We start from the raw sequence: 21,684 nt of genomic DNA on the forward strand, positions 1-21,684 counted from the left end.
GCTATATTCCTTCCAAGATACTACAGTTTGGTTTCTTATTTGGAAGACATGCCATCCATAGCTACAGGCAACAATGATCTTTTTTTAAAAAATTACGTAAAGACATGGAACACTAAAGAGCTGGCATCTCCCTTTACAGAGCCATGTGCCTTAATTGTCACTGATGATTGCAGGGGGCACTGCCTCCCTGTAATCGTTAGGCCTCTGTCTTTGCATGTTCAGGGCTAGCTGTGAGGAACGAGGGTCTATGAATTCAGGTATGAATTTACCACGGCACTTTCGATGCTTGTTTCAAAACCTTGAAGCGTGGCTCAAGCATCTGAGATTCTGCTGCCTGATAATATCAGTGTTTAAGGAAAAGCTTGTTTTCCTCTCCAGCTACCAGAGGCTTCCAAGGCTCAGGCTGTGTGCACTGGTTTTTCACAGTCATCCTCTTACTCATTCTGTTCCCATTTTATCATGGAGGAAACTGAGGCTTGATCGTGAAGCAACTTTCTCCTGGCATTTGGTTATTAAGCAGCAGACGCAGAATTCCCTGGGCCTTGGGCCAAGTCCCTCATCTCTTCCCCATCCAGCCCTTGCCTGGGAACAGTCATAGTTTTGACACATGTTGTTGGGTGTCTTTCACATTGCCCAAGACCTGTTCATTACCTGTTTCAGATTTCATTTGGAGATTAATAATTAACCCCTCAGGGCTTTTCCCATTGTGTCAAGTTCAAACAAAAAGAAGCTGACAAACTCCCATGCTAATAGAATATACGTCACAACAGCACAGTGCCCCAACAAGAAACAACAGTTGCCGGGCTTAGCGTTTACTCCAGGAAGCCTGGGCCAATGTCAGCACTTAATTGTCTTCTCAGAACTGTCAGGCAAGGAGACGCTGGTGGTGTGGATGCGAGGCTGGATTTACCGCCTGGAAACCGGGCCTGTGATTTCCTTCACCCCAACAGTCGTGGGAGAAGGCGCATTTTTAAACTGAGTCCCAGAAAGAGATAGTAAAGTCTTTTAAATATTTGAATATGCTAATCACACTCGAAAGTATTTTTGAACAGTTTCATTGCTTTGTCTTCAAGGATTTTGTATGCATTGTGTTAAAAAACAAAGCAAATCTCTGTGAGTTCGAGACCAGCCTGGTCTACAGAGCTAGTTCCAGGACAGGCTCCAAAACCACAGAGAAACCTTGTCTCGAAAAACCAAAAAAAAAAAAAAAGCAAAAATAATAAACCCATAATTAGAAATTTTGGTTCATGGCCATTAATGGCGCTCCCCCCCCCTTTATTATTTATTACTGGCATTAGTGGGAGGATACTTGCTGGTATGGTATGCAAGAACCTGGTTTCATCCCCAGCACTGCAAAGAAAGATTTAAAAACATAATATTAGTGGGAAGACACTGTTGAGGATGTACATTAAATGTGAGCTATAGGAACCATTGCTGTGTAAATTTCTGTAAGTCCTGCATTCTGTTGGTATGAGACACAGTGAGACATTTCTTTCTTTCTCTGACCCCTTTATACCTGGCCTGTGACAGAACTGGGGTGATAGAGGTCTGCATAATACTTCTTTTAAATTATGTACCCCATCCCTTCTCCCCGTCCTTCCCTCTCCCCTCCTCCCTCTTGTGAGTGTGCTATCTGGTTCATGCCCAGTGAGTAAGCGGTGCCGGAGCCAAGGATGATCTCCTCGGGTTCGTCATTGCCGACTTCCTCACAGTCTGCCGCTGCTTTTTATGGCTGATGGTAAAGATTGGGATGAGCCGATAGAACATTGGAGAAGGAAGATTCCCAGGTGAGGGTATCGCTGGCATGGTATTGACACCTGGACAGCCAATTTGAGTCAACCGTCTTCATTACTTGATTAATGCAGGGAGATGAAGCCATAACAGGCACATTTTGTTATGGTTGTTTCCCACAGCGGAAACTGATGAAACCCTTCCTGCAGATTGTCAGTATGGTCTACGAAGGAAGGCTTTAGGTTAGGTGAAGTTGCCCCTTGTTGCCTGTTGGGTCTGGAGGTCTTGACTTTAGGCAGTGTGTCTCTGGGAACATGGGTAAAGGCCTTCTGTGGTGTGGAACTATCAGAAGACAGTGCAGCTAGATGAGCCCAGAAGAAGTTGAAGGCCATGGACCTGGATCCAAAGATGACAGAATCACTCCTGCATTCCGTAGACAACAGATATCCATGCCATTACCTAGAAGTGGCATAGGGACGATGCATGTACCTAGTCCCAGGTTCCTATGGTGATGGACTGATCTGGGGTGTGTGTGTGTACATATAATTAACTGATTGTACACATACACTTTTACAGTTATGAAGTATCCTAAGGATTTTATTCATGTTCTCTAGGTTTTTTTTCAATCACAGTGTAATATATACAACACACAGCTGATGGCAGTGACTATTTTTCATACACATGGTTCAGTGGTGTTAAAGTGTAACATGATGGGGCCTGCACAACCGGCAAGTCCCAAAGATAATCACACAGAGATCTCCATAAGTTATAAAACTGATTGGCCCATTAGCTCAGGCTACTTATTAGCTCTTGTAGCTTATATTAACCCATTATTCTTATCTATGCTAGCCACATGGCTCAGTACTTTCTCAGAGGGGCAGCTCACATGTTGCTTCTTCAGTGATCTGGGCTGGACTGCGGGCAGAGCTTCCTTCTTCCCAGAATACTCCTGTTCTCATCACCCCGCCTCTACTTCCTGTCTGGTTGACCTGCCTCTACTTCCTGCCTGGCCAATCATGTTTCATTTAAAACATGATTGACAGAATACAGACTGTTCTCCCGCAGCACCCGTCCATATAAACATGGCCATCCAACTCCAGTACTGTTTGCTTTCTTAAGCAAATGTGTGTGCATTCCACAGCCAATCACTGCCCTTTGCTTGCCCACACCCCCTCTTACACCCCTCACCTGCTTTATAAAACAATGAGTTTGATTAATCCAATGCTTTCAGAGAACCCCTGTTCTTACATGCTACAAGGTGATGGTGGATGTCCACTCATTCTCTTGGTTCTCTTGTCCTGGTGCCTTTCTCTTATGTGGCATGGCATCAAGTGAGGGTGTGTGTGTGTGTATGTATGTGTGTGCGTGTGCACGTGAACATATGGAGGCTCACCATCTTATATTTTGAGACACACTTATATTTCTCACTGAACCTGGAGCTTGCTGACTTGGCAAGACTGACCAGCTTTGCCCCAGGAGTCCTCTCATTTGTGTTCCCCAGCACTAGGATTCAAGGGTTATGCTACCACGTCTGCCTTTTATGTAAGTGTTGGGATCCAAACACAGGTCCTCATTCTTGGTCAGTAGATCCTTTGCTGTTTGAGCCAGCTCCTCCCCTCCCTACCGGAGTGAATGAGAAGTAAGCAAGGGTCTGTCCCAGCTTCAGACTGGAACCAAAGATAACGAGGCTCTGACAGGTGGATATGTTTTGTTTCTTGTTAAAGCAGGCATGGAGGCAATATTGACATTTTGTGTATCTTGTGGATCATGTATACACAGCCGGAATTTAACTTTCCTCATGCTTTGCCATTTTTGCCTGTCTTAAAAAATGATAGTTTTCACTGCCGTGTTTGGGAGAAGCCAGTTCTCTCCCTTCATCCTACAGATATCGGGGCTTGGCCTCAGGTTGTCTGGCTTTGTAGCAAGTGCTTTTACCTACTGAACCCTCCTGCCTGCCTTCTGGATAGAGCAGCGTATGGAACTGGACTTGGGTGGAGTTCAGTTACGATTAAGGCCAATTGTTGAAGGAACTTTGTAAGATGGAAAATGCCATCAGGGTCTTATTTACCTTCGTGAGAAACCGAACTGAGTGGGGTGGCACAGCACAGATGGCTCACTGTTCCTGTGAGTGTGAGGACAGCGAGAGAAACAGATCCAAACAGGAGGCTCAAGAGCTGGCACCGTGGTGCCAACATTAGCTCAGGCCTCACACAGTCGCCGCTTCCCCGTGCTCGAGCGGAGCGTGGCATCAGCAGAAGCAGAAGGCTGCTGTTATTTTGATCGCCAAGCTCTAGTCGGTGAATACACTTGATTAATCCCCTCCCTCTTCTCATGGATGCCATTTTGAATGGAAAATCACTACGTAGAAAATAAATCTCTACATTGATTATGCGCATCACCCCCCTCCCCCATACCAATTTGGAGTGTCTCTCAACAGCTCATGTTTTTAAGGCTTAATCTCCAGTCACTATTGGGAATCTTATAAGGTTATGTGCCCAAAGGGAAGACTATGGACTGCACCTTGTGAGGATTTGGGGACCTTACCTTTTCCCTTGTTATCTTTTTTTTCACTTTTTATCTAGCACGAGTCTCCTCCATGATCTACCTCGCCACAGGACCAAGAGCAGTGAGGCCCAATGAACATGGACTAGAGCCTCTAAAACCATGAACCAAACAACCCCTTCCCCTTTATGGACTGATGACTTGAGCTATTTGTTAGTGATGAGAAACTGACGAACACAGCGTCATTGGGTGGTGGAGCACAGCATGGTCAGAGTACTCGCGAGAATCTGAAGTCACAGAGAAGTTAGCTGGCTTGTGCCAAGTTAGCAGGTTAGGTCAGTTCTGGAAAAGGATTCCCGATTACCCACCTACGGTGTGTGGTGTGTGTTTTTTCATTTGGCCCATGAAGAAGCCGCTTTAGGAGGCTGCCTTAAGCCTAAATTCTTTGCTTGTCTTCCCTGAAGGTGGGTATTCTCATAAAGGGGTACGCTTGGGCCTTGGAGGGGCTGCGCCTCCTGAGCCTTCTCAGGACTCCTTTGGTTTAAATGAGGATTTGCCACTGGCTGGGAGGCAATGCTCCCCCAGCATGCTGCATTAGTCAGGATCAGGGTGTAGGAGGGTATTGAACAATCATCCTGCCCCTCCCCCCACGGGTTGGCTTTCAAGCTGAACTCCGAGCCCCAGCTGTGTTGGAACTGAGGACTCGCTGAGGACACCCCCACACACTCTCCCTGCTGTGCACTTGAAGTCTTGGATCAGAGGTGGGAGAGGGTGGTGATTTCAAGGCTGGAACTGAAGTACTGCCAAGAGGGAAGGAAGCTCATGGACTCCAGGCCTACACGGTTTGTATGTGTGTCGCAAGACAACCGGGAGGAGACTTAAATGAAGACCTGCTTTGTTAACCTGGTGCTGAGTTGTGTGTGGTTCCAGTCTGCGGTATACTGATCCTGCTTCCCATGTCCGTGCGAAAGCATCTCAATGCTGGACCACCGGTGTTGGCTGGAATGGATACCTGGGATCCCTGGAGAGCACACACCAAGTAGGCTTGTGGGCCGGTAGAGTTAGCCAGAAACACCTGCTTGGTTCTCATTGTGAGCCCTCTGCGGGGACAGGCACTTTAGAATCCCATCATCTGGCAGACACTGGTGCCTTCCCTTGTATAATGGAGAGCAACAAAGTCAGTTGGAACTGGTAACTTGTCCGCTTTGCCAGGCTCTGGGGTCTAGTCTCCTTCCTGTTTTTCACTTGTGTGTGTAGTAGTGGGGAGTTGTGAATATAAACAATGTAAGTGGATATGTCCTGTTGACCACTAGGACAGAAAGTAATGGGAGTGACCTTGTAGTCTTATCAGGAGAGGTTTTTTGTTTGTTTTTGTTTTGCTCTGTTGAAAAGTGTGTTCTCATGTAGCCTGTGATAGCCTTGAACCTAATTTGTAGCTCAGGATGGCACAGAACTTGGGGCCCTGTTGCCTCTGCCTCCCATGTTAGTTTATGCGTTGCTACTTGCGCTAAGCATGCATTCTACTGAGCTATAGTCCCAGCCCTGATCTTGCCTGTATTTTGAGACAGGGTCTGTGTTTATAAGGCTAGCTGGTCTGGAACTTACTATTGTAGCTTGGGCTGGCCTTGAATTTGCATTTCTTCTGACTTTATTTCCCAAGTGTTGGAATGATAGGTGTGAGCCAACAGACCTATTCACAACAGACAGCTAAGACAAATAACCAAATAATTGATGATGGGACCCCAGAGGAGAAAGGGGAGAGGTGAAGAAACCTCGGGAGATCAGAGCTTTGCAACGTTGTTTTCAATAAAGGCTTTATTATAGCAAGTGAGCAGATTTCTGGATGCTTCACTTGCACCTCATTGGACGTAAAGTATGATGATAGACATCTCTTCTTTCAAAAATCATGCAGGTGGAAGCTCCTCCTCGGTAAATCTCCGAGTCTTCAGAGTGATGTTTCTTTACCCATGTGGGTCTTCCCTCTGCTTGTGCAAGAAGCATCCATGTCAGCTAGCGGGCCAGGGACTGAGTGGCTGCCCGCATAAATGCATCTTGAATGGCGTTAGTTAGTTTATATGCAGTGGGGTAGACTGGACAGAAGGGGAATAATAGTGATGGAGATTAAAGTAAGGGGGCTCAGAGAAAGCTGGGAATGGAAGGGATGCAGCAGATACAGAAGATACTTCAGGGACCATGTGGGAGGAACAAGGGGTGAGGAAGGAGACAAAGACAGATGTGAGGTCCAGGAAACTCCAGCTAAATACCAAGGAGCAGGGTTTTCACATATGTTGTCTCTCTTCAGCTTCAGCACAGGCCTGTAAGAGGAAGCGTACCATTAAATATCATATTGCACCCATTTCTGAACCCAGATATCTGTTTACCTTTACACACCATAATGCCTAGTTCAACAGAATTGTGAGTACGGGAGTTTTTAACTGTGAGATCACAGTACCAACGCAAGTTCCATGGAGGTGCCCGGCACAGTAGGAAGGGCTGGGAGGATTGAGGCAGGTCACTGTAGAGTCAGGGGAGTAGTGAGGGAGGGAGGAGGCTGGGAGGATTGAGGCAGGTCACTGTCCTGTAGAGTCAGGGGAGGAGTGAGGGAGGGAGGCTGGGAGGATTGAGGCAGGTCACTGTAGCTGGGGAGTCCTGTAGAGTCAGGGGAGGAGTGAGGGAGGGAGGAGGCTGGGAGGATGGAGGCAGGTCACTGTCCTGTAGAGTCAGGGGAGGAGTGAGGGAGGGAGGAGGCGGGAAGGAGGGAGGGAGGGAGGAGGCTGGGAGGATGGAGGCAGGTCACTGTCCTGTAGAGTCAGGGGAGGAGTGAGGGAGGGAGGCTGGGAGGATTGAGGCAGGTCACTGTCCTCTAGAGTCAGGGGAGGAGTGAGGGAGGAACCTAGAGTTGGCAAAAGAGGAGTGAGTGTCTGAGTGAAGGGGAGTGGCTATCAGGTATGCAGAGCCACAGAGCCAGGAGTCCACTGAGGCTGTGACCACATGGTCGCCTAACAAGACCTCCTTCTGTTAGTAAGGGCTCTCTGGATTGGAAGGTAGCCACAGACTGGGATTTTTTTTCCGGAAGATTAGTGCCCTCCCCTACTCCTACAAACAATGAGGATTAAAATTTTGTCTGACTTTAGCAAACTATCTCTTTCTAAAAGTAACTTTTAAAAATTATTTTCTGTGGCTTGCTATTATTAGCCATCATTTTGTAGACCAGTTGCTGCAATTTCTTCACCACTTCCTCCAACTGTGCCTGAAATTATCCACACAATAAAATGCAGTGTGACTGGAAGCGTGGAATGGTGGGAACCGTGTTGCGGAAGGCAGGCGTGTGTCTTTCTGTAGTGTTCTCACTGTCTGCATAGGGGATTGTTTAACTACCAGAGAAGGGGTTTTTATTTCTACCTTTGTTGTGAACACACACACACACACACACACACACACACATCCCTTAATGGTTTTTCAGAAACCTTAGGTTTTCAGTGCATATCCCCAGGAATGGCAGAATGTTAAAATCCTTAATATTCTGCTATTCTTGTATTCTGGGGAAGGCTGGCCTTTCTATGACGCTGCTTCCTATTAGGTTTACATGTAAAGTTTAGACCTTACATATGAGAATAAGCATCTTTTTAGTAAGCAGGCAAAACAGAACAGTAAGGCAGCTGGAGAGATGGCTCAGTAGTTAAGAGCACCTACACTGTGCTCCTAACTGTCTCTTAACCTCAGTTCCAGGGGTCTGATACCCTCTCCTGGCCTTCCCTGGGCACCGAATAGACCCTATAAAACGACACACACTGTTTTGCATTTACTTTTACGTCTCTATGGATTTCTCTGTGGTTCTCATGCATTGAGAATGCCCATAGTTTAGTAGTTCAGATATGTAGTCAGGGCGCAGCGGCGCATGCTGGCACCATTCGGGGTGGGCATGCGCTTCGGGGTGGGCATGCGCGTGGGATGTCTGTACCGCGCCTTACGTTATCAGTGCCTGCGCGTTGCTGTAGCGCTGGTTCTCCTGAGCCAGGCCTGGCGTCTGTCTAGCTCTCTGTGTGGTCCCACAGCTATTACTTGGCAATAAATGTCAAGCTTTTTAATCCAGTTGCTGTCACAGGAGACACAGATTTTCCTTGTTATTTTATGTATTGGTTTTTCCGCAGGGGCTTTGATGTGTCCGTGTTTCAGAGCCTTCCCAGAACTCCCTTCATCGTGAAAGAGGCTGATTGTACTCATGACTGCTACGGAGTAGGCACATCTGTGTGGTGCTGTGGTTTTTATTTTATTTTGTTGCTGCTTTCCTTCTCCTTTTACAAATTCAACTTATGAATACGTCGTGTGATTTTTCCCCCCTCTCAATTTGTTATTTGGCTGTGGCGAATATCAGACGTTAGTTACTCGATCAAACCAATGTCACAGACGCTTTTAAAGTGAACCCCAGTCTCTCCTTGCCCCTACTCTTTCAGGGTCCTGGTCCAACTCCAGGATGCTTTTTTTTTTTTACTCTCAACCACCTGTTGGTGGAAGAGAGACAGTCTCACAGGTGCTTATCACTGGGATGCTGGGCATGGGGGCAGGGTCACTGCAGGATCCAGTCAAGGAAACATGGTTTCCTTTTCTGGGGTGGGAAATAGAGACTCCCAGACCATTCTGCCCTCTTGCTTTTGAAGAGAATGGTTGGTGAGAAAGTTTGTCCTGAGTTACTCTGAAATCCACAGTTGTCTCTTCCTCCCTGTTGTCTCCCTGACTGCTCATCGCTACCGGGTTGGTTGCCTTTGCTGGCCTGACTGCCCAGGGAACCAGAGCATCACGAGAGTTCCCCAGTGCCTTCGGCCCCTCCTGACTTCTCATCTTGATGGGAAGGTTGATTGGAAATACTATATTTTTTTCAAGGGCTCTCAGATACTTGTCTTTGTTCATCTAGGTTATATTCACTGTGATTCACACACCCGAAGGACAGTGGTTGCTGAAAACCTTATTTAAATAGTCAAGTGGATTGTAAGGAATGAGTGAGCATAGGGGGTACCTGCGAGACTAGAGAATTCTGGAGGCTAGACTTGAATCAGAGTTAAGGTAGAATCATTGTTTTTCTTTTTAGAGTAAGCTACTGCTGTTCTATACTGTAATCATGATTGCAGCTGCTGGTGTGGCCCATACAAGTGTGCCTGAGATAGTGTTTAAACATCTGTCCTCTCACTGGTTCTCCAAGGGGTTCTGTTGTTTTTTGTTTTACTTTTGGCCCTTTGGTTGGGTGGAATTGACTGTTAGCTGCGTCTTCACCTGATCTTGTTTAAGAGACGATCTCCTTCTGGTGGTGTGTTGTGTCCCTTGCTGGTGTCTCCTCCCTACCTGGTGTCCCTTGTGGTCTCTTCTGCTACTGTCTCCTCCCAGTTCACATATGGGAACCTGAGACTTAAAGTAATGGTGGAAAGAGGCGGTGGCTTTGCCAGATACCTAGGCCCCGAGAATGCTGCTCTCAGAAATGAGTAGTGACCTTATAAAAGGGTTGAAGGGGCTGGAGGGGTGGCTCAGCACTCATGAGCACAGGCTGCTTTTGCAGAGGACCTGGGTCATTTCCAACATCCACATGGCAGCTCACAACCATTTGTAAACCAGTTCCTAGGCATCTGATGCCCTCTTCTGGCCTCCGTGACCACGAGGCATGCACATGGTTCACAGACACACACACACACACACACACACACACACACACACACACACACACGTTGCTCATACACATGAAATAAAAATAAATAAATCTTTAAAAAAAGAAAAGAGCCCTGGCAAGAGACTATTACATGACCTTCAGATAGTGAGAAGCAGGTTTTCCATATCTACTGGCCCCTTGATTTGGGACCGTCTAGTCTCCAGAATTATGAGGAATAAATCTTTATTTTTTTATAAAGTATTCTGCTGAAGGTGTTTCGTTATAACAGCACAAACTGACTAATACACAGAAGGGAATAATTTCATTTTTTTTCCTTAAAAAAGCATTAAAAATAAATCAAATACCACTTTTCACAGAATTTTTGTTTAAGGTACTATAACAGGTTCAAGTGATGTTTTTGTTTTTAGTCAAAAAAGGAATTGTTTTATCCTTCTCTGTTTTATGATTAGATCCCATCACCAGCCATTTCTTCCCATCCTCTTAACTCAAGCTAAATGTTTAATCCTTTAGAGACCAGGTCCGACAGCTGCTTCTTGCAGAATTGATCAGATTTTTTGTTTTTTTCCCCCGTCATTCCTGTATTAATAATGTCAAAGTGTTCATTACAGCGTGAGGAAGTTGTCACCGTCCTCTCAGGCTGTAGGCACTGTGGGAACAGTCTTACTCCTCATCTCACACAGACACCAGCCGCCCGGGAAACCTTGGTGGAGCTGAACTGGGTAGTATAGCCTTTACCTGATATTCTACTTGAGTCGAAAAATTGACAGGTTTTAGACAGTCCAACCATAACTGTGATAAAATCTATTTTTAGACGCTCCGTTCAGGTGATCTTGTCTTCTGTAAGATGCACCATTGTTTGATGTCCCATTGGGAGGGGAAAAAGGGTCTCTGATTAAAGCCGAATACGCCACTGTGATTATAAGATGCATTCAATTTCAGAGTTCCCAAAACGGAAATAGTGGGTTCTCAGAATCGACAAAGTAATTGTGTTTCATCTGCTAAAGCTTGAAGGCTTGATTGTGCAGTTGCCAAACAACCTGAATGGTTTTCAAATGAAGTATCAAGGCCCTTTTGAGGGAGTCTTGTGTCTGAAAGCCAGCGTGTGTACAGGAGTGTTTCGCACTAGGGTTCCAGAAATTGACTCTGGACTTCAGGCTTTTTGGACTCCATTGTATTACTCCATCTCGTGATACATCCTAGTCTACAGATTCGGATCCTGGATCTTCTCTTGTCAAAGACGGAGACTGGATCAGGTATGGAGGTCCTAGCACCCAGAAGGCAGGTGGAGCTTAAAAAATAATGGAGCCTCAATGGGAAAGAATTCTTCTGCACTTTGAAAATCCTTAGGAGGAATTATTTTAAAACAATTTAAAAAGCAATTCAACTTAATTTCAAAGTACGTGACTGTGTTACGCCGTAATGGTGGATTCCCATTATCACACTTATCAACTCCCTTTGGTTTTTAGTGATACGCTGAAGTGTTAATCAGATATTCATATACCTATACAGACCTAACCTTGCTAGAGTGTCTCCCTTCTGCATTGCCAGTGGCATGGCCTCCCTCCACCTGGAGGTTGCAACAGCGCTGTCTTCTCTGAGGACCTGCATCCAGTAGCATCCTGACAGAGCCAAGAGAGAAAGCCGCCCAGGAGAAGAGCGGGATTCTCTCTGGATGGCCCTGTAGGAGGCAGTGGAATGATTCCTCAACCTCCCATTAGAGTTATAGTTTCTCTGTCCTCTCTGTGTCACAGAGGTCCCAACCCTTGTTTCTTATAGGCCGTGGTCGCACCTAGGAGACTCCCTGTGAATGGCAGCTCTGGGCTGGGAGTTTGGCTTGTGGAGACGTTTGGAGAATTAAGCAGTGGACAGTGACCTCATTTTCTGTATGCTGGTTGGGCTGGAATACGACACCCCCTCAGGCTGCACAGGAATGTCTTGGGCCTTCGAGGTGACAGCAGCCCCTGTGGCCTTGTCTCCCTTGCTGTGGGTGCCTTTCTTCTTGACAGTGACCCGAAATGATGTGCTTGGGAGAGACGCCCTCCTGTCTCTCTGCTGATCATCAGGTTTGGAAAACCAAGAAGCACATCCCCCTCCTGGGCCTTCGGTTCTGGACAGCGAAGGAGGAGCAGGCCGCACCTACCATCCATCTTGCCATGTGTCCCAGGAAACCGGCTTTTCTTCTGCATGGGGAAAGCTTTAGTTTCCATGAGAACAAGAGGCAGATCTGTGCAAGGGAAGAGATCCGAGTGACTTGATCCTGGAAGATTATTGTTGAGCAAAGTGGTGTGTTTTGGAAGCTCTCCTGAACCGAGATGCTGATGCGAGCCTTACTCTGGCATGCAGTGTAAGGCAGGATTAAAATGCCGTGTTTCAGCGAGGTTGAATCCCGCCCTCTCCCTCTCTTACTTTGTTCTCACGGACTCTTAGGCAACCTTTGCTGTTGATAGGAATGCCCGACACTTAAGCCTCATGGCGGTGAGGCAGTGAAGGACAAGGCTGCAGTGTTAGACGTTAGTTACAGTTATTTCCTTTCCCGTTCTTGTAGGGGAGTGGGGATAAGACATTCCATTTTCTCATACAGTATCATGTGTGTGCTTCTTGATGCAGCTCTGCCTTGAAGTGAGTAATGTCAGGAGAAAAGAGCCCGAAGCTGTGCTCTGGTCTCAAAGGCCATTCTGCTCTGACGCTGTATGAGATTCTCAAGTGATCCTTTGCTTTACAGCTTTTAGAAACGACAGAGAGAAAGATGGGGTTTGGGGTCACTGTCAGACTGTGTCCTGAAAGGGTTCTCACATCCACTTTAGCACGCTGGCTTCATTGCAGCCATTCTTAGCACCAGGCTGTGTGGATGTTTGGGAGTTCAGTTCAGCAGCTGCGGAGCGGATCCCTGCGGGGCTGGTGGTTTCCAAGTCCCCTCAAATGACACTGGCAGGAAGCATTGCAGTGGTGATGGTGTCCCAGGGCCTTGGCGGCTCCCAGCTGGAGGTGTCCGAGTGTGGCTGCACGTGACGAACTCCAGGAAATTTAAGAGTATTCGGGCCCAAAGCCATCAACGCAAGTGCGAGCCAGAGACTGTGCGTTCCATTATTGGTAGCTCCTCCCAGGTAGGGGTCGGAAGGATGATTTCAGTCTGAAATAGGCGTCTGTCCCAGTGGAACCTTGTTAAGCATTACCTGAGATCCGGTTCTTGAAAATTGCAATTATTTTAGTAGGGGGCCCCCAACTTGTGGCCTGCACCCAGCAAGTGGTGATTCCAAGGGGGTACACTTGGCTATATTAAGAAACAGCATTGCTTAGAACTAGGGCAGTGGGGTGGACATGGAAACGTGGGGATTTTTATTTAGCTATTTAAAGTATCTGATGATAAGAACTGGGATCCGTATCATGCTCATTCATCTATACTGAGAGGTAATTGATTTTGTGCTGAGACTCTTGATCCAGCCCGAGGGCTCTCAGTGGTCATGTGGTTCACCTGGGAAGCAGGTGGACTCTCATCCTTGTGTGCGACTCCACTGTAGCCTCAGCTCTTACAAACACCACATAAGTACAGTCTCGGCGGAGCTGTCATTGCTGTCAGTTGAGTACGGCCACTGATCTGGGCCAAAGTATCTGACTTTTCTCCATCATAGTCCAGCACCTTGGATGACCGCATTGTCCAGAGAGAGCCTCCCAGGGAATGATAACCACTGTTTCAGAATTTAAGGTTTGTCTTTATTTCCACGTTCAGCTGTCGAAATAAAGAAATATCTATGAAATCGGTTACTACACCTGTGAGGAAGGATGGAGTTCCTGTGGGCGCTGCTGAGAGACTGGTGTGGACATTGTGGCTTTTACAGATGTCAGGGTGGCTCTACCAGGGTTCCTGTGAAATTAAGCTGGGTGTGCAGCAGGGTAGGTGTGTAGCTGGGTAGGTGTGTAGCTGGGTAGGTGTGCAGCTGGGTAGGTGTGCAGCTGGGTAGGTGTGCAACTGGGTAGGTGTGCAGCTGCGTAGGTGTGCAGCTGGGTAGTTATGTACCTGGGTAGGTGTGCAGCTGGGTAGGTGTGTACCTGGGTAGGTGTGCAGCTGGGTAGGTGTGTACCTGGGTAGGTGTGCAGCTGGATAGGTGCGCAGCAGGGTCGGTGTGTAGCTGGGTAGGTGTGCAGCTGGGTAGGTGTGCAGCTGGGTAGGTGTGCAACTGGGTAGGTGTGCAGCTGGGTAGGTGTGCAGCTGGGTAGGTGTGTACCTGGGTAGGTATGTACCTGGGTAGGTATGCAGCTGGGTAGGTGTGCAGCTGGGTAGGTGTGTACCTGGGTAGGTGTGCAGCTGGTTAGGTGTGTACCTGGGTAGGTGTGCAGCTGGGTAGGTGTGTAGCTGGGTAGGTATGCAGTTGGGTAGGTGTGCAGCTGGGTAGGTGTGCAGCTGGGTAGGTGTGCAGCTGGGTAGGTGTGTACCTGGGTAGGTGTGCAGCTGGGTAGGTGTGCAGCTGGGTAGGTGTGCAGTTGGGTAGATGTGTACCTGGGTAGGTGTGCAGCTGGGTAGGTGTGTACCTGGGTAGGTGTGCAGCTGGGGAGGTGTGCAGCTGGGTAGGTGTGTACCTGGGTAGGTGTGTACCTGGGTAGGTGTGCAGCTGGGTAGGTGTGCAGCTGGGTAGGTGTGCAGCTGGGTAGATGTGTACCTGGGTAGGTGTGCAGCTGGGTAGGTGTGCAGTTGGGTAGATGTGTACCTGGGTAGGTGTGCAGCTGGGTAGGTGTGTACCTGGGTAGGTGTGCAGCTGGGGAGGTGTGCAGCTGGGTAGGTGTGCAGCTGGGTAGGTGTGCAGCTGGGTAGGTGTGCAGTTGGGTAGATGTGTACCTGGGTAGGTGTGCAGCTGGGTAGGTGTGTACCTGGGTAGGTGTGCAGCTGGGGAGGTGTGCAGCTGGGTAGGTGTGCAGCTGGGTAGGTGTGCAGCTGGGTAGGTGTGCAGTTGGGTAGATGTGTACCTGGGTAGGTGTGCAGCTGGGTAGGTGTGTACCTGGGTAGGTGTGCAGCTGGGTAGGTGTGCAGCTTGGTTGGCATACGCTGTCACCCTTGCTTCCCACTTTGACTTTGTTTCTTTTTCCAGTAGTAATTGCTTTTATTGTTTTTATTTTTAATTTTATTTTATTTGTATGTGTGGGAGTGTGTGCACAAACAGAAGGATGGACACACACACACACACACACACACAATCTGGAGCTCATCATGGCACACGTGTGAAGTCACAGGACAGCTTTTGGGAAGTGTTCTCCTTCTGCTCTGACATCTCCTGTATTCTAACTTGGATCTTCAGGCTTGGTGGCAGGAGCCTTTCCCTACCACACCATCTCTCAGGCCCCTCTATTTTAAATTAGTTCTGTATGGAAGCCACTCCAAGTCTTTAATCAACAATTTAAAAAATAAATAAAAAACTGATGAATTTTTTCTCTTGACTTTTAAATCATTAAACAAGTTCTCGTACCCTAGATCAATTGATTGATCTATCCGTCCTGTATGTTCCACCCACCCACCCATCCACCCATCTACCCATCCCTCCACCCACTCATCCACCCATCCACCTATCTATCCATCCACTCGCTCATCCATTCGCCCCCCCAATCTACCCACCCACCCACCCACCCACCCAATCCATCCACCCACCCATCTACCAGTGCCTTCTGATTTGGGAGCTAATATGAACACCAAAACCTAAATCTTTTTTAGCATTTATTGCATGTGAGTGAAAAATGTTCAGAACTTTAACCCTGCCGTAGTCCTATCCCAGGTATAGGTTTTGTTTGAGCGAAAGAAAACTTTCTGGTTCTTAATAATTGACTAGTCACAGATGTTTTGGGGCATGAAAAAAGGGCCAAGTACACTTATGTGGAATTTAGTGATGGAACCTGGCCATTGAAGACAAGTATAACACTCTTTACTCTGTTCACCCATTGGTTCTTGTAAAGCAACACAAAACAAAACAGTCTACCCCAGCTCCAGCTCAGAACAGCACAGCGTCCTGCTGGAGAGCATCACTGAACTTTTGAGATATCAGCTTTATCTTCATTATCCCACATGACTGGGGCAGTGGGACTTTTCAGCCCTGTGTACCTATCCTCACCCAGTATGCACTCCCCTCAGCAGACTGGTCATTTGATACCTGGCAGGAAAACTGTTTGTGAGGAAGGCCAGTTGCAGTGAGTTTGAAAACCTCAGTGCTTCAGAGTGGCCGCCTCCCTGTGTAGAAGAAGTAAGCTGGCTGGTTCTGCCGAGCTTTGCCAGCTTGCCTTGTGTGTACACAGGAGCCCTGGCAAGCTAAGTGTGCCCCGTTGCCAGCCGGGTTAATTTGGTCCCCAGATTGTTCCGTAACAAACGTTAAGGGATGGACTCCGTTCTACTTATGAGATTCAGTTTCAGCGAACCTGGTGGCGTGCTAGCCCCCTTCACAGCAGCCCATCCCGCAGTGTGCTCCTTATGGTCTATGGACATTAAACAGTAGTGTGGCAGGCTAGCTGATCACCGGCTAGGCAGGCAGTGGGTTATGTAACATAGACGGTCTCATTTAATGCTCATAACAACCAATAGTCCGGAGCTCTTGTTATCCCCAGTTTTAGAGGGTGGATTAATAGTCCATCCCTAATCATTCTGCAAGTGAATTTTCAGCTCGCAAAGCCAGGTGTGTGACAAGTGCACGCAGCGGTCCCCAGGCTTAAACTCCCGTTGCTGAGCTTGGTGCATAGTTGCCTTCTGATCGTCTGGAACTCTCTGTGAGTCTTGAGGAAAACCCTGGGCACCGATGTTTCTCAAGGCACCCTGGCATGCGTTCACAAGGTCACCGTGGCATCCAGGCACTCACGGTCACAGTGAAGTGCTTGTTGGCACACTGTGCACTTAGCATATCTGCTAACTACAAAAGAAAAAATGTGGGCTCCCTTTTAGGCTCTACCCCATGTTTCAATCCCATAGACAAGGTTATGGGTAAATTTTTTTCCCCAAAATCAGGAGGGAAAAAAAATGCATACCCAAAAGACTCGGCATTGTTCCCATTTGAATAATGTCGTATACTTTTGTCCTTTCTGCTAGTCCCTTTGTTCGGTTCTAGAAAAATATAGATAGAAAACATTGTAATGCTGGTAGATAGGATAATTTGTTTTTAAGTATAAAAACTGCACTATCAGCCTCCGCGGTGCAGGTGGAGGGCCAGCCGCCTGCAGGCCGCTTTGCCAGCGAGGATCCAGCCTTGCAAATTATTGGCAGCTGGCACGGTAATGAGTCCATTTCAATTTAAATGGGTTGTTGCTTATTAATATCTGCCAGTTCCTAAGCAATTCAGGAACCGCTTTGAAATTTGGGAAATTTGCAGAGAGCTTGAAGGGGGGTGCCTAGGGAAAGGGGACGGACAGGATGGCAGTGGGGGCAGCCGTGGAAAGGGCACACATTGTGGGTTAATAACGGGGTAAGGCTGGAACTTCTGTTCCTCCCCCTGCCAGCATGAGTCACGGGGCTTCATGGCTAAACAGCACGTTTTCCAAGATAAAGGAGAAACAAAACTCACTGTTCTGTTCCATGGGGACGTATATATTTATTTACTTACTGCCTTTGTGTGGTTCCTCGCCACACACCAGGCAATTCTCTCGGTGTTCCCACTCCAAGTGTTTGCCATCTCAGGTTCCCGCTTTGTACTGCCACCAGCCGTGGGTGGCGGCGGCCAGCAGCCCCCAGAGAAACGTCTGGTTGGAGAGGGGCAGAGTGAAGTCTCTCCAGCATACCCTTCAGGCCTCTTCGCTAGACTTAGTATTCACAGTTTCACTCAGGAAATCCAGCTTCAAGTATAAAGAAGGAGGAACCCATTAGTACTGTCTTTCTTGGAGCTGTTCTTCTTGATGTGTATTATTATTATTATTATTAATTATTTTGCTAAATAACTTCATATATTTTTACCTCAATTCTTTTCTCTGTATTTTACTCATGAGCCTTCTCAGAGTGTGATGTTTGCCACCTGAAGGAAACATATAGAGCAAGAAAGTTTGTGGGATTAAGTTGTGGGTCCCCCCTTCCTGCCCCATCATTTTCTTCTATGTTGTTCCTTCAATTTCTTCTGTTTAGCAGCACAGTGCCTGTGGGAGAATATTGATGCTCCCTTGCTCCCTCGCCTTCCTATTAAGGCCCTTTGAGAATTAAGAGAAGTGCACAGTCTTCTGCAGTCACCTGCTGCTGTTGGCGAATGCCTGGCTCCACACACAGGTTAAAATGAGAGTTTGCAGGCCTCTGTGGCCATCATACAAATGCGCTGGCATTTATGTGTATCTGACGGAGCCTGCCGATGCGCACCTCTAGCTAAATGTCGCGTCTCTTTATGCAAGGACACCATCTTTCACATCAAATTGGTACCAGGGAATCGATGAACATTCTGTTTCCTTTCTTCTGCCTGACCACCGCCTTTCTGTTTTTCTGTCTCCTCCAGGTTTTGGGCTTATTCTCCCAGACTCAGGTGAGACCCTGATGGGCACCCTGTGCGGCAGGTGCTGACACGTGCCCCAACTCCAGCCACTAACATCATTACCAGCCTCAGTTTCTAAATGCCACAGTGCTCTTGGGGCCAGTTGGGCTGGGCACCACTGTTGCCTTTAAAGGTAGGTTTGTGCATGTTAGCCGAGCCTCTGTGTGACTGAGAAGTACTTTGTAGGGGGTGGGACAGATACAGTTGGATGACAGGAGTTGAAATTACTGTGCTGTATATGTGTGGTGGGAAAGGAATTCGGATGCAGTTCTCTGGATCAGGGCTGCACCCATCTACCAATTGAAAGGCATTAGCGTTAGCCCAAAATGAAATGGAAACATCGAGTAGGTACCTCTGAAGTCTTTTATTTTCTTGTGAATTGCCCTCAGGGTCTTTTATCTCTGAGTTTCACCAGCTTTTTGTTGGATTATGTTTGTAAAAAAAAAAAAAAAAAAAAAAAAAAAAGGGCAGCAAAGCTGGTTCCCAAACCCAGCCTCAAAACAATGATGTATTTCTGCTCTGGGGTGTCTTTAAAGACCCAAGATAAGTACATTCAATAATAACCTTCTAAATCAAAGATCGTTGCTTATTTGCTGTAAAGCGCACTTAGTCTCTTGGGGTAGGGGTATTTGTGTGTGACTTGGCAAAAACTGTTCGTGCATTGTAACGAATTAGCAGAAACTTTGAGAGCTTCGTCTCAGTTTAATCTTAGCTGTTTCCCCTCCGTCTTCGGCACAGCATCCAGTAGGGGAAAGCAGGCTCGAAACCAAGACCTCCCACCAGAACCTAATTTTAAATTTGCAATCTGTTGTCTTGTGATTTTTCACTTCTGATTTAACTTTGAAATAAAGACTTGTCATCCTTTCCACTCGGGCCTCAGAGGTCTGTTTTCCAGTCATGGAAGGGGAAAGGCTGCATTTATTTTAATAAAATTTTAGATACCTCGGGGGAGTGCAAAGCGATGCTAATAGTTATAGCACACATCCATCGTTAGTTCGCTTATGGTTGGGGTTCGCACGGCCTTTACCCAGAGAAGTGAAGCCTGGCTTGTGCAGTTAGCTTACGGTATGAGTGGGATTCGTCTCATGTGTATTAGAGACCTTGCGATCTACTGCTGCATAAATTTTTGAAGCGCTCTTGCCTTAAGAATGTCTTAGTGATGAACAGGACTGAACGTTCTGTAAGGAGAAGGTGTATATGCCAGGAGAAGTGGATGATGGCCACCGCCATAGGAAGATACACTAACTGGGAAGGATGATGTTTAACCCAGCCACAGATACAGCTTGGTGAGGTCAAGTGCCCTGAATCAGAAATAGAGAGGGATACAGAGATCCAAGCTGGGTAGAGCTTTCTTATCTTAGATCTTTTCCCGGGCCATCTGTTCTGAGTTTACGTTTTTGTTGTAGCTGTCTGTGTAGTGTGACATCTTCACTCTTTTAAATTGGGAAAAAAAAATCATTGACTTGTTAATGTTTCATTTATTTGTCTTTCCTTAAAATAGAAAAGTGAGATGTAGTGGCTGGAGAAATGACTCAGCGCTTAGGAGCTCTTGCTGCTCTGAGAGTTCCAGAGTTCTGGTTGCTGGTGCACATGCTAGGTGACTCAGAACAACCTGTGCGTCCAGGTCTGGGGCATCCAGGGACCTCCTTCGGTCTCTCCTGGCACCTTCCTGCACACGTACACAAATAGAATAAATCTTTTAACAAAATGAATTTTGCCTTTAGGGATGTGTGTAGCTCAGTGGTAGAGCTTGCTTAGCCACGTGCAAGCCCTTGGATTCAGTCCCCCCCGCCCTCTGCAGGAAATCCAGCAACTGTGGTGGAAATTGAAGAAACCTGTAAGCCCTATCCAGTAACCCCTTCACACATTTCCCCGTGGATGAGAGGGAAATATTTGTATTCATGAGGAAAGTTCCCTTTCTCGAGAGTAGAGAATAGAAGTTTTCACTTGTGGGTAAGAGACGTCTTGTTTGAGAGACATTTAGTATTAATGTTGGGATCGTGGTTTTGGCTGTTGACTCCTAGCTAGGGCAAGCTAGGGCCTGCCAATCTACTGTCTCGGTTTTGTTCAGTGGGAAGGAACATCCTACTGTCTGCCACAGAAAGCCCTGGTGTCATTAGGGAACGAGACATCATAAATCATAAAAATGTTATTATAATCTCCTTTGTGCTCAAGGGATATGGCTTTTTGCACACTCTCCTGTATCCTTTTTGTTCCTTTACCTGTTTCTCCCTCAATCACCAGCATTTCCTGGACTGTTTTTCTTTGCTCTCTCTGCCCAGGACTTTGACTGAAATAGAATGTTGTTTCTTATGGTACTGAGAAGAAATGGTGATTTAAAAATGTAATATACCCAATAAATTTTAGGTCAGACAAGGTTCACCACCCCCTCCAATATTAATGATAGCTCAGATTTTTCCAAGCTTACGCTCTCTGTAGGAGGTTATGTTTTCAGAGGGCTAATGTGTTCCCAAGTGACTTGAAGAAAAAAGGATCGGGCTTTGTGTGTGTGTGTGAACCAAACTTTTATATAATACTATTTTAAAAATTGTGTTCTGGGGACTGGCAAGAGCACATATCACTCTTCCAGAGGACCTGGGTTCATTCCTAGTACCCACACGGTGCCTGACAACTGTGTGTGAGCCTGTGACTCCAACTGCATTGGATCAGATGCCCTCTTCTGACCTCTGCAGCCAAAACACTCATAAACATAAAATAAATTAAGAGGAAATAAATTTAACATGTGTTCTATTTTTCTGAGCATGTCGTTGTTTGTGATGATCCCATACAATAAGCAGTTACCCTTCCTTCCCTCCCTCCCTCCCTCCCTCCCTCCCTCCCTCCCTCCCTCTCTCCCTTCCTTCCTTCCTCATTCTTTCTTGAGACAGGGCTTCTCTATGTGGGTCCTGGCTGTCCTGGAACTTGCTCTGTAGACCAGGCTGGCCTCAATCTCCTGCCTCTACCCACCAAGTGCACCATCACACCTGACCTAGCAGTTATGTGGTTCCAAGCATGTTTACCTTTACTTGAGGAGATAGTTATAACAGCTGGCTCTGGGCCACTGGATGTTTGGCATTTGTTGGTGGCTTTTGCCCTTGGAAACTGGTTCCATTTCCCTAGCCCTTTGGAAGGCTACAAGGGATTTTGAATACCATGTTGTGAGGTTCCGGGTCTTGCTGAACATCTGATGGGCATGGATCTTGTGGGGGCTGTTACTCTAGCAGGGAATCTGAAAAGCTGCTGATTGAATTTGGGGTTTAGGCTGCTGGTTCTTAGTTGCTGTTGCGGGCTTCCCTGTCAGCGTAGTATCCAATGCCTTTACTT

The 21,684-nt window shown here is 47.1% G+C and overlaps 1 protein-coding gene across 3 annotated transcripts in view; it reads left to right on the forward strand.

The window, feature by feature from the left end:
* Nucleotides 1-21,684, forward strand: part of Tiam1 (TIAM Rac1 associated GEF 1) — a 351,773-nt gene that overhangs the window by 204,821 nt on the left and 125,268 nt on the right. For all 3 annotated transcript variants that reach the window (XM_041678508.1, XM_041678510.1, XM_041678509.1), the window contains one exon: nt 18,325-18,493. The gene's annotated coding sequence lies outside the window, so the exon portion shown is untranslated. The remainder of the gene's footprint in view (nt 1-18,324; nt 18,494-21,684) is intronic.

Source organism: Microtus oregoni, unplaced genomic scaffold (assembly GCF_018167655.1).
Source record: "Microtus oregoni isolate MIOR12 unplaced genomic scaffold, Mior012 000030F_ref0000283, whole genome shotgun sequence".
In the NCBI taxonomy this organism is placed as follows: domain Eukaryota; kingdom Metazoa; phylum Chordata; class Mammalia; order Rodentia; family Cricetidae; genus Microtus; species Microtus oregoni.